This window comes from Lithobates pipiens, unplaced genomic scaffold, assembly GCF_037356315.1.
Source record: "Lithobates pipiens isolate NorthernLeopardFrog02 unplaced genomic scaffold, aLitPip1_a1.2 Scaffold_28, whole genome shotgun sequence".
Lineage (NCBI taxonomy): Eukaryota > Metazoa > Chordata > Amphibia > Anura > Ranidae > Lithobates > Lithobates pipiens.
This window is the reverse complement of record NW_027507789.1, coordinates 206125520-206134196: the sequence shown is the minus strand read 5'-3', so window position 1 is coordinate 206134196 and position 8677 is coordinate 206125520. Positions and strand designations below refer to the sequence as shown.

At 46.0% G+C, this 8677-nt stretch overlaps 1 long non-coding RNA gene across 1 annotated transcript; it reads left to right on the top strand.

The window, feature by feature from the left end:
• Positions 1 to 208: 208 nt before the first annotated feature.
• LOC143934937 (uncharacterized) lies at positions 209 to 8216 on the top strand. The gene is made up of 3 exons (XR_013263441.1): positions 209 to 275; positions 4744 to 4797; positions 8145 to 8216. It is a non-coding gene; the product is annotated as an uncharacterized LOC143934937 (long non-coding RNA).
• Positions 8217 to 8677: the final 461 nt, after the last annotated feature.

Genomic DNA, 8677 nt, shown 5'->3' with positions numbered 1-8677 from the left:
ATGGGGGGCACAGAAAACTGTACAATCCTGGCAGGTGTACTAATCCCTCTCCATTCTTTCCAAACTACAAAAAAAATTGCCTTTAGTTATACTTTACCTTTGTTATTAGGTGTACTCACAGTGGTTTTTTATTTTTACAGTTCCAAGTAAACTGGCAAAAAGGATGCCTGCTGCTAAGGCAGAAGATGTAACCAGTGGCATCCTGCCTATGCCTAAGGAAGTCACTGAGGAGACCATGTCTACTATTAAAGACAAGGAAAAAGGTTCATTATATGGTAAGCATTAATTGTCATATATAAAATTGTATTACTGTGTGTGTGTGTGTGTGTGTGTCTATATGTACCGTAGTGTAGACTGAAGAGAGAGTTGGAGCACAATAAGCACAATTGTTAGTGGCAAAACCCCCCAGCAATGTTTCCGTGAACACAATACTAACCCCCAGTGTTGTCAGTGGATACAATAGTAAACCCTAACATTGGTACTTGGTTAGTGTGTTAATTGACATCCCACCCCCCATTGGTGATTAGTTGCTGTGGTTTTCTTTAACCCCCCCTCACTGGTGGTTGGTGGCAATGAATTTTAAACTCCTCCCCCCTTATTGGTGGTCAATGGCAGTGTTTATTTAACTGCCCTCATTGATGGGCATTGGCGATATTTATTTAATCCCCTCCATCAGTGGTAAATGACAGTACTTATTTAACCCCCCCCCCCCCCCCATTGATGGTCACTGACAGTTATTTTTAACCCCCCCAATTGATTGTCATTGGTTATATTTGTTTAACCTTCCACAAATTTGTGGTTCCCTTTTTTTTTTTTTTTTTTACCTTTTCACCCTCATTAAGGCTAATTTCACATCTGTGTGGGTGGGGCTGCTGCAGGACCTGCACAAATACTGGCAGCCGCAACCACCCAAACAGACAAAAGCGGGACCTGTGGGTGGGTGCCATTAATCCTAATGGCACGCTGCCCAGACTGGAAGTTACAACTCTACTGGGAAATGAGGTTCCTGTGTGGGGTGCGATTTAAAAAAAATAGTGCGGGGGCGTGGCTGAGAACGGCATGTGAGAGGACGTGCATCACGGAGCTCCCACACTGATCCTTCAACGATCCTCTTCCCAGCCTGCTACAACACCCAAAATCGGGTTGAACCCTGTGCAGGAGTCCCCGCTGATGTGCCTGGAGCCACTGCCAAGGTTTGCGGAATTCATGCTGACCAAAAAACATGCGGAGGCCGGGATGCCGGATTTCCAACATGGTGCCGCGGCACCTCTCTCACAACGTGCACGAGGCACGGAGAAGAATAAAGAAGCCGGTAAGGCCCCTAAGACCCCTAAAAGTACAGCGAAAGACCCCCCGAGGGACATGCTATACTATGCCCAGAAAATAATGCGCCAGATGGCCCAGGGGAGTGGGGAGGACATGCCTGCCACCCCTGCTGTGTTCCACACTCAGCATGAGGAGGGGAGTCACACACAGGGCCCTGCAGCGTCCCCCAGCCAGAGCCTTCCTGACATGGATGAGGAGGATGAGGAAGCAGTTCAGCCCTCCCTGGCAGACATAGTAAGGGTAGTACAGAAATGCACAGCTTGAGTTCACACTCTGCAGGATCAATTTGGTGGTCTGAAGGAAGAACTGGGGTTCATTAGGTGTGATCTACAGAAAACGAGGGAGCGCACTACCGCGGCCGAAGGCCGCATCAGTGAGATAGAGGACAAGCTAACACCCCTGTTAAGAGATACGCAAATCACAGCCAGGATTGCCAGGGCAAATGAACTTAAATCCGACGAAATTGAAAACCGCCTGAGACGGAACAATATCCGTATTGTGGGGCTCCCTGAGAAGACGGAGGGTAGGGACCCCACGGACTTTGTTGAACAATGGCTATTGGAGGTATTTGTGAAAGATGTGTTCACCCCAAAAATCATGTTTTACGCAGACGATACCATGCTACTCCTGGGAGACACATCTGATTCCCTGCGGGAGGCTATGGAAACAATAGGAAAGTTTGGAGTTTATTCGGGACGGACCATAAATTGGACCAAATCCTCCCTGCTGCTGCTGGATGCCAAACTGGACAGTGGAGGTCGGATAATACATGACATGCCGGTGTCCATGGGTATAAAGTACTCGGGTATACAGGTCACGTCAGAACCACTTGACTATATTTCCCTTAACCTGACCCCACTATTACATAGAATTCGAAACAAAACCAAAATTTGGTCCCGTCTTAAAGGGATTGTAAAGTAAAATTTTTTATTTTTTTAAAATAACAAACATGTTATACTTACCTCCACTGTGCAGCTCGTTTTGCACAGAGTGGCCCCGAACCTGCTCTTCTGGGGTCCCTCGGCGGCTGTCTCTGCTTCCTCCCGCAGGTGCTTCTCACATTCATGCGAGCTCCCTCGCCTTGGTGAGAAGTACCTGCGGGCGCGCTCCCGTGATACAGCCGGCGGCTATAGCCACTCGCTGTATCACAAGGCCCCGCCCCCCGGCGCGTTGCATCATTGGATGTGATTGACAGCAGCGCGAGCCAATGGCTGCGCTGCTTTCCATCCATCCACTCCAGCCAATCAGCGGCCAGGCTGAGCGGCGAAGAAGACGGCGGGGGCTAGCGCGGGATTTTCGAGGGGTCAGGTAAGTAAAACGGGGGGACTGGGGGCGCCAGCAGTGTCAGATGTTTTTTCACCTTAATGCATAGAATGCATTAAGGTGAAAAAACATTTACCTTTACATCCCCTTTAAGATGTCTCTGGTCGGAAGAGTTAACCTAAAGATGATCTTTATGCCCCAACTTCTATATATTCTGCACAATACCCCTATGGTAATTCCTCTGAAGTTTTTTCGCATTATCAATTTTCAACTAAATTTTTAGAGATTTAATTTGGTTAGATAAACCCCCAAGGATAAAACTAGAACAACTACAAAAGTCCAAGGAGGCAGGGGGCCTTGCCCTCCCTAATCCTTAGGCCTACTACGTGGCAGCGCAGGCACAGCATATAGCCAGGGCTATGCCAGAGGGGTCGGGGGGAGAGGAGGGGACCATACCTTTGGAACCAATTAGGGCCCTGATGTGCTTGGCTTCCGGCCATGACGATGTACCCTCGGGTATGGAGGCCTTGGCTTACACAAAATCAAACAAACGATTGCCCACTTATGCTCTTATGCAGAAAATCTGGAATAAACTTCGACAACTGCAGGGGGTGTAGGGCTTCACTGAGTACAGCCCAATATGGGAGAATAGGCACCATGAGGAGCTATTATTGCTGGTTTGTGGCGCTCGGTGGAAGAGATATGGGGTTACGCATTTGGGACAAATTTTTACAGCAGGGAGGCTGACCCCCTTACCCGATTTGAGGGAGAGATTTCATCTCCCACAGTCCATGCTCTTCTACTACCTACAACTGCAACATGCAGTGAAGGCGCAGGCTGGGGGGACCCCGTGGACTCTTTCACCGACCCCGATCTTCCAATCTATGGCTAACGTAACACAGTTCCAGGGCTTTATCTCTAGAACTTACTCTATGGTCCTTACTGCCTGCCTCGGAGGCTTTCTGCAGACGGCACTAAATAAATGGAAGAGGGATTTCGGTACATTTGAGGATGAGCAATGGGAGGAGGCACTACAGGCAGTACAATATTGTTTGGTAAATGTGGCCCAGCGGCTATCTCAATTATATATTGTGCTCAGAGTACAGTACTGTTTAGGATGGGGATGTGACAGGACTCAGGCTGCCCCAGGTGCGCGAGAGACCACGGGGATTTGATCCACCTGCTGTGGAGATGCCCCAAACTGCACTTATTCTGGACAGGGGCACTGGGCAATATTAACAGAGTGTTTCAGACTACCATACCCTCAGACCCAAAATCATGTCTACTCGGGATCCTAGACGACGTTTCCATGGGGGACAATAGTAGACAGGCCGTGGCCAGGGCCCTGTTCCAAGCACGAAAGATGATTCTTCGACATTGGAAAGCGACCGAGCCTCCGGCACTGGGGGAGTGGATTGCCCAAATGGGGGACACCATTAGGATGGAAAAGTATATCTTTCAACATAGAGGGCGACCGGAAAAGTTTGAGAGACTCTGGGCACTCTGGTTGGATACTCTCGGCCTTTCTCCGGTTGATCTGGTCATGGACAGACTGCTGAGATAAAAAGCAGGGGAAGTGAGACTTGAGTTGGGGGGGGGGGGGGGGCACTAACTGTTAGACACCTACTGTAGGCACTTTTTTATGGGTGAATCGAGGCACAGCCATGATATATGGTGTCAATATCTAAGGTGGTTGGGATGATATGGCGTGAGAAGTTGTGAAATAAATGCTTGAATATTCCTTTTGTAGAGATGAATAAGTTTGTGCTGTGACAAGAATCTATGCTTGAGATGTAAGCTGCAAGTTGTACTTATATGTTTTTGTTATTTAATAAACTTTCTCTGATTTAAAAAAAATAAATAAAAATAGTGCAGGGACTTCTTTCCTGTGTGTCTTGGGACATGGAAGCCATTCAAATGACTGGGCTCACATGCCTGCACAAACCGCGGCCCGTGTGTGAACCTAGCCTAATGGTCATTGGCTGTGCTTTATTGACCCATCCAGTTAATGGTCACGTTTATTTAACCTCCTAATGATGGTCATTGTTTTCCGCATTTGTTATGTAGTTCTACTGTGTGTGTGTGTATGTATGTATGTATGTATATTTCTGTGCCTCATTCTAATGTCTGTTATTTCTCTTATTTCTTTTATAGACAAATCAGAAGATGATCCCCAAACATCTAGAGAGAAGGATCTTCAGAAAAAGAGTAAGGCTAAAATAGTGTTACATTTGCATCAATTCACAAAGCTATAACATAAAGATAAGGATCTTTATTTTTTGCCCATTTGACTTTATTTTCAAATCTCATTGGCTCTCACCTGTCACTTTTTTTTAAAATAAGGATCCTTATTTCTGGGGCTTTAGCTTTGTGAATTGAGCCCATTCTCTGAAATGCCCATGAATGCACATAACATTGAGACTCTGCTCATTAATGCTACCAGAGAGATAGTATATGGCAGTGATGGTGAAATTTGGCACCCCAGATGTTTTGGAACTACATTTTCCAAGATGCTCATGCACTCTGCAGTGTAGGACATGCAGCATATGGGTTAACCGTAGACTGTACAAAATATACATGCAGGATAAAAATAAATAAAAACAAATCAACAATTTTGAAAATCATCCTCTTAATGTGCCACTATAATTAAAAATAAAAACATAGCTAGGAGGTTAGCGTTTTTCTTAGCAGAAGAAACTTTGCTGGAATTTTTTGCTAAATTAAAACCCTCTTTCTCTCATCTGGCATTGTTTTAATTAATGTATAGGGATGCACCGATACATTCTTTTTTTTTTTTTTTTTTTTTTAGTACTCACCGATACCAATTACCGATACTTACCGCAACTATTTTGTTTTAACTTCAGCTGTCAGCAATGGTACAAAGCATTGAAAAGTTATTTACAATAGCAAAAAAAAAAGTTTTAATTATCGTTTATAAAATGGATGTGAACAAAAGAAAAAAAAAAAGCAGGAAAATGATTAAATGGAGGAGAATAGGGAGTTAAGGCTGATTAGAGTAAATTAAGGGTTAATAAGGGATTAAACAGAGGAACATTTGTTCATCCTTTTATCTGAAGACAAATAAACATACAAAAACCAAGCCTGAAGGTATCGGTTTCAGGTATCAGTGCATTTGCACGAGTACCGATACTTGTGCAAATAATCGGTATCGCCACGGATACTAGTATCGGTGCAACCCTAATAATGTACACTGCTTGTGGGCAGGGCTGGACTGGGCCAAAAATTTGGCGCTGGACTTCATCCAGACCAGCCCACTTTCATTTTGCAAACACGCAAAAAACAGTATATAAACTGTACGCAATTACGCAAAAAAGCCCCTAGAGAGCCCCCTTTACATCAGGGTCCCCAGAGATCATCCGCCTTACATCAGGGTCCCTACAGAGCCAACCCCTTACATCCAGGTCCCCACAGAGCCCCCCCTTACATCAGGGTCCCCAGAGAGCCCCTCCTTACATCTGGGTCCCCAGAGAGTTTCCCCTTACATCAAGGTCCCCATATAGCCTTCCCCTTACATCAGGGTCCCCAGAGAGCCCCTCTTACATCAGAGTACCCAGAGATCATCCGCCTTACATCAGGGTCCCTAGAGAGCCAACCCCTTACATCCGGGTCCCCACAGAGCCCCCCCCTTACATCAGGGACCCCAGAGAGCCCCCCCTTACATCAGGGTCCCCAGAGAGCCTCTCTCTTACATCAGGGTCCCCAGAGAGCTTCCGGCTTACATCAGGGTCCCCAGAGAGCCCCTCCTTACATCAGGGTCACCAGAAAGAGGGCAGGTAGTGGGCCAGGACCCTGTGGTTGGGGACTCCTGGACTGACTCTGGGCTATGGGCCCCAGATTCGGGGCTATAGCCCCAAAAGTTCTCCCCCTCCCCCAGCGATGCCACTGGCTGTCACTGAAACCGGCCCACTGAGCCATCGGCCCACCGGGAAACTCCCTATAGTCCCTATGGCCAGTACATGCCTGCTTGTGGGGCATGTGCAGTGCAAAGCACACTCCAGCATTATTTCGGCATGTGCAAGATGCAGGGAATGCATCAGGAATAATGTAACTCCTGCGGGCATGCGTTACAGACGTTACATCAGAAATGGCCGAGCGATGGTAGAATAGGAAAGCCAAGAATTCTGGGGGCCCTAGCAAGCAGAATGACATGGGGCAGCAAGGGAGAGTACTTTTCTGTCATTGCTGGAGGAGTCTGTCATAATGTGGTCATGTCAGGAATTCACAACTGTTCTGTATCCTTTACAAACACATGGCCACTGGCCTTTGCAACAAGGAGCACATGGAAGGGCGACACATATAAATCTAAACCAAAGAAAATTCCTAGCTCAAGTTACCAACCAGCCTGCAACCAACCAAATTATCCTGTCTAACAATATGCGTTAAAGACAGGGGTTTCATTTGCACACATTTGCAAATACATGAGTAAGTTGTAGAGTCACTTCATGGCACCCCAGTATTACCTGCAGTCCTAACTCTAAATATTGAGAGCCTCTATAGTAAAAGCACATGCATTATAATGGATAGGCTTAGGGCAGGTGGGCCTGGAGGGAGCCCACCCCTCTTTTAGGGCACAGGAGCACACTGGACACCCAGCATATATTGCAGTGCCAGCAAAGGTGTCCAGTGTGACCCCCCCCCACCAGATTTCCAACAGTACAAACAAATGGCCGCTGCCCCCACTTATAACTGGCCTTTGCACATGTCTTGTGCATGCTTTCTGTGTTACCTTAAGGATAACTCCAAGTTATTATCTTGGAATACAGAACAATTAGTCTCTAATATTGTGGAAATGAGGCAAATAGGAGGGATTCAGTAGTTCGACAAAAGACAGTTAAGCAGGGCTGTCTCCTTTTGGTTCACAGAATGCTGTGTGTTGTCAGCCAAAACAGGACATTAAGAGCAGAGTGCATTTCTGGCAGATTAGCAGATATTCTGTACTTGCAGGGCATTATAAAGGGATAAAACATGAGGAAATGTGTACGTATTGTAGAGATGAACAGTATACATTCCTATTGGACCAGTTTATACATACAAATATTAAATGTAACCAGATATAGAGTATGGTCCTCCTAATACAAGGTTATACCCACCATAGCAATATAGTAGCTGTCTGCCTAGTGATAGATTACTATAGTACAGTGATGGCGAACCTTGGCACTCCAGATGTTTTGAAACTACATTTCCCATGAATTCTAATGATGCTCAACTACACTTCAGAGTGCAGGAGCATCATGGGAAATGTAGTTCCAAAACATCTGGGGTGCCAAGGTTCGCCACCACTGCTATAGTAGCTTATTGAATACAATAAAAGGTTTTGGTATTTACAATTGCCCTTGTAAGTCGCACCTAAATGGCAAAATAGGAATCTAAGAATGTAGGTTTACAAACCCCTATTAAATCAGGGTGGTGGGGATAGAACAAATATAGCTAGCTCATACAGATAAAAGGATATGACAGATGTCGTTGTCACTGAATCTTGTCTTTCTACTAAATGCAGTTCACCCATTTTTAATATTTTTTCCATTCTTTTACAGAGTCAAGATTTTTTTCAAAAATTAAAAAGTTCTTTGCTGTTGAGAAGGAACCAGAAACAGGCATGTATGAGGACTATATACTGCCTGCTACAGGTTTGTGTAACTATATCTTTATTTACTATATATATTTGTACAGGATGAAATGGACCAATCTTAACCATTTACCGACTGGCTCATGTACATATACGTCGGCAGTTTAAAGATGGATATATCGGCAATGGCAGCAGCTGCTGCCATAACCAAGGTGTTCATCTTTTGAGCTGGCGGTCCTGTTTATGATAATAGTGGTCTCTGCGGCAGATTCACCGCAAGATCAGTGGTGGGAGAGGGGGTCCCCCCTTCTCACTGCTCTCCCGCACCCTCCCCCACTTACCAGAGCCATCAGCAGCGGCGGAGGCGATTGGGTCCTATCGGTGGCTGGGTATGGAGATGAGTGAGTCTAAGATGGCCCCCACCCGTCTCCATACCATAGCAGGGCGGAACGACGTCAAAACGTGACTTCTGCCCATACCTCTTAAAGGCACCTTTTTTTT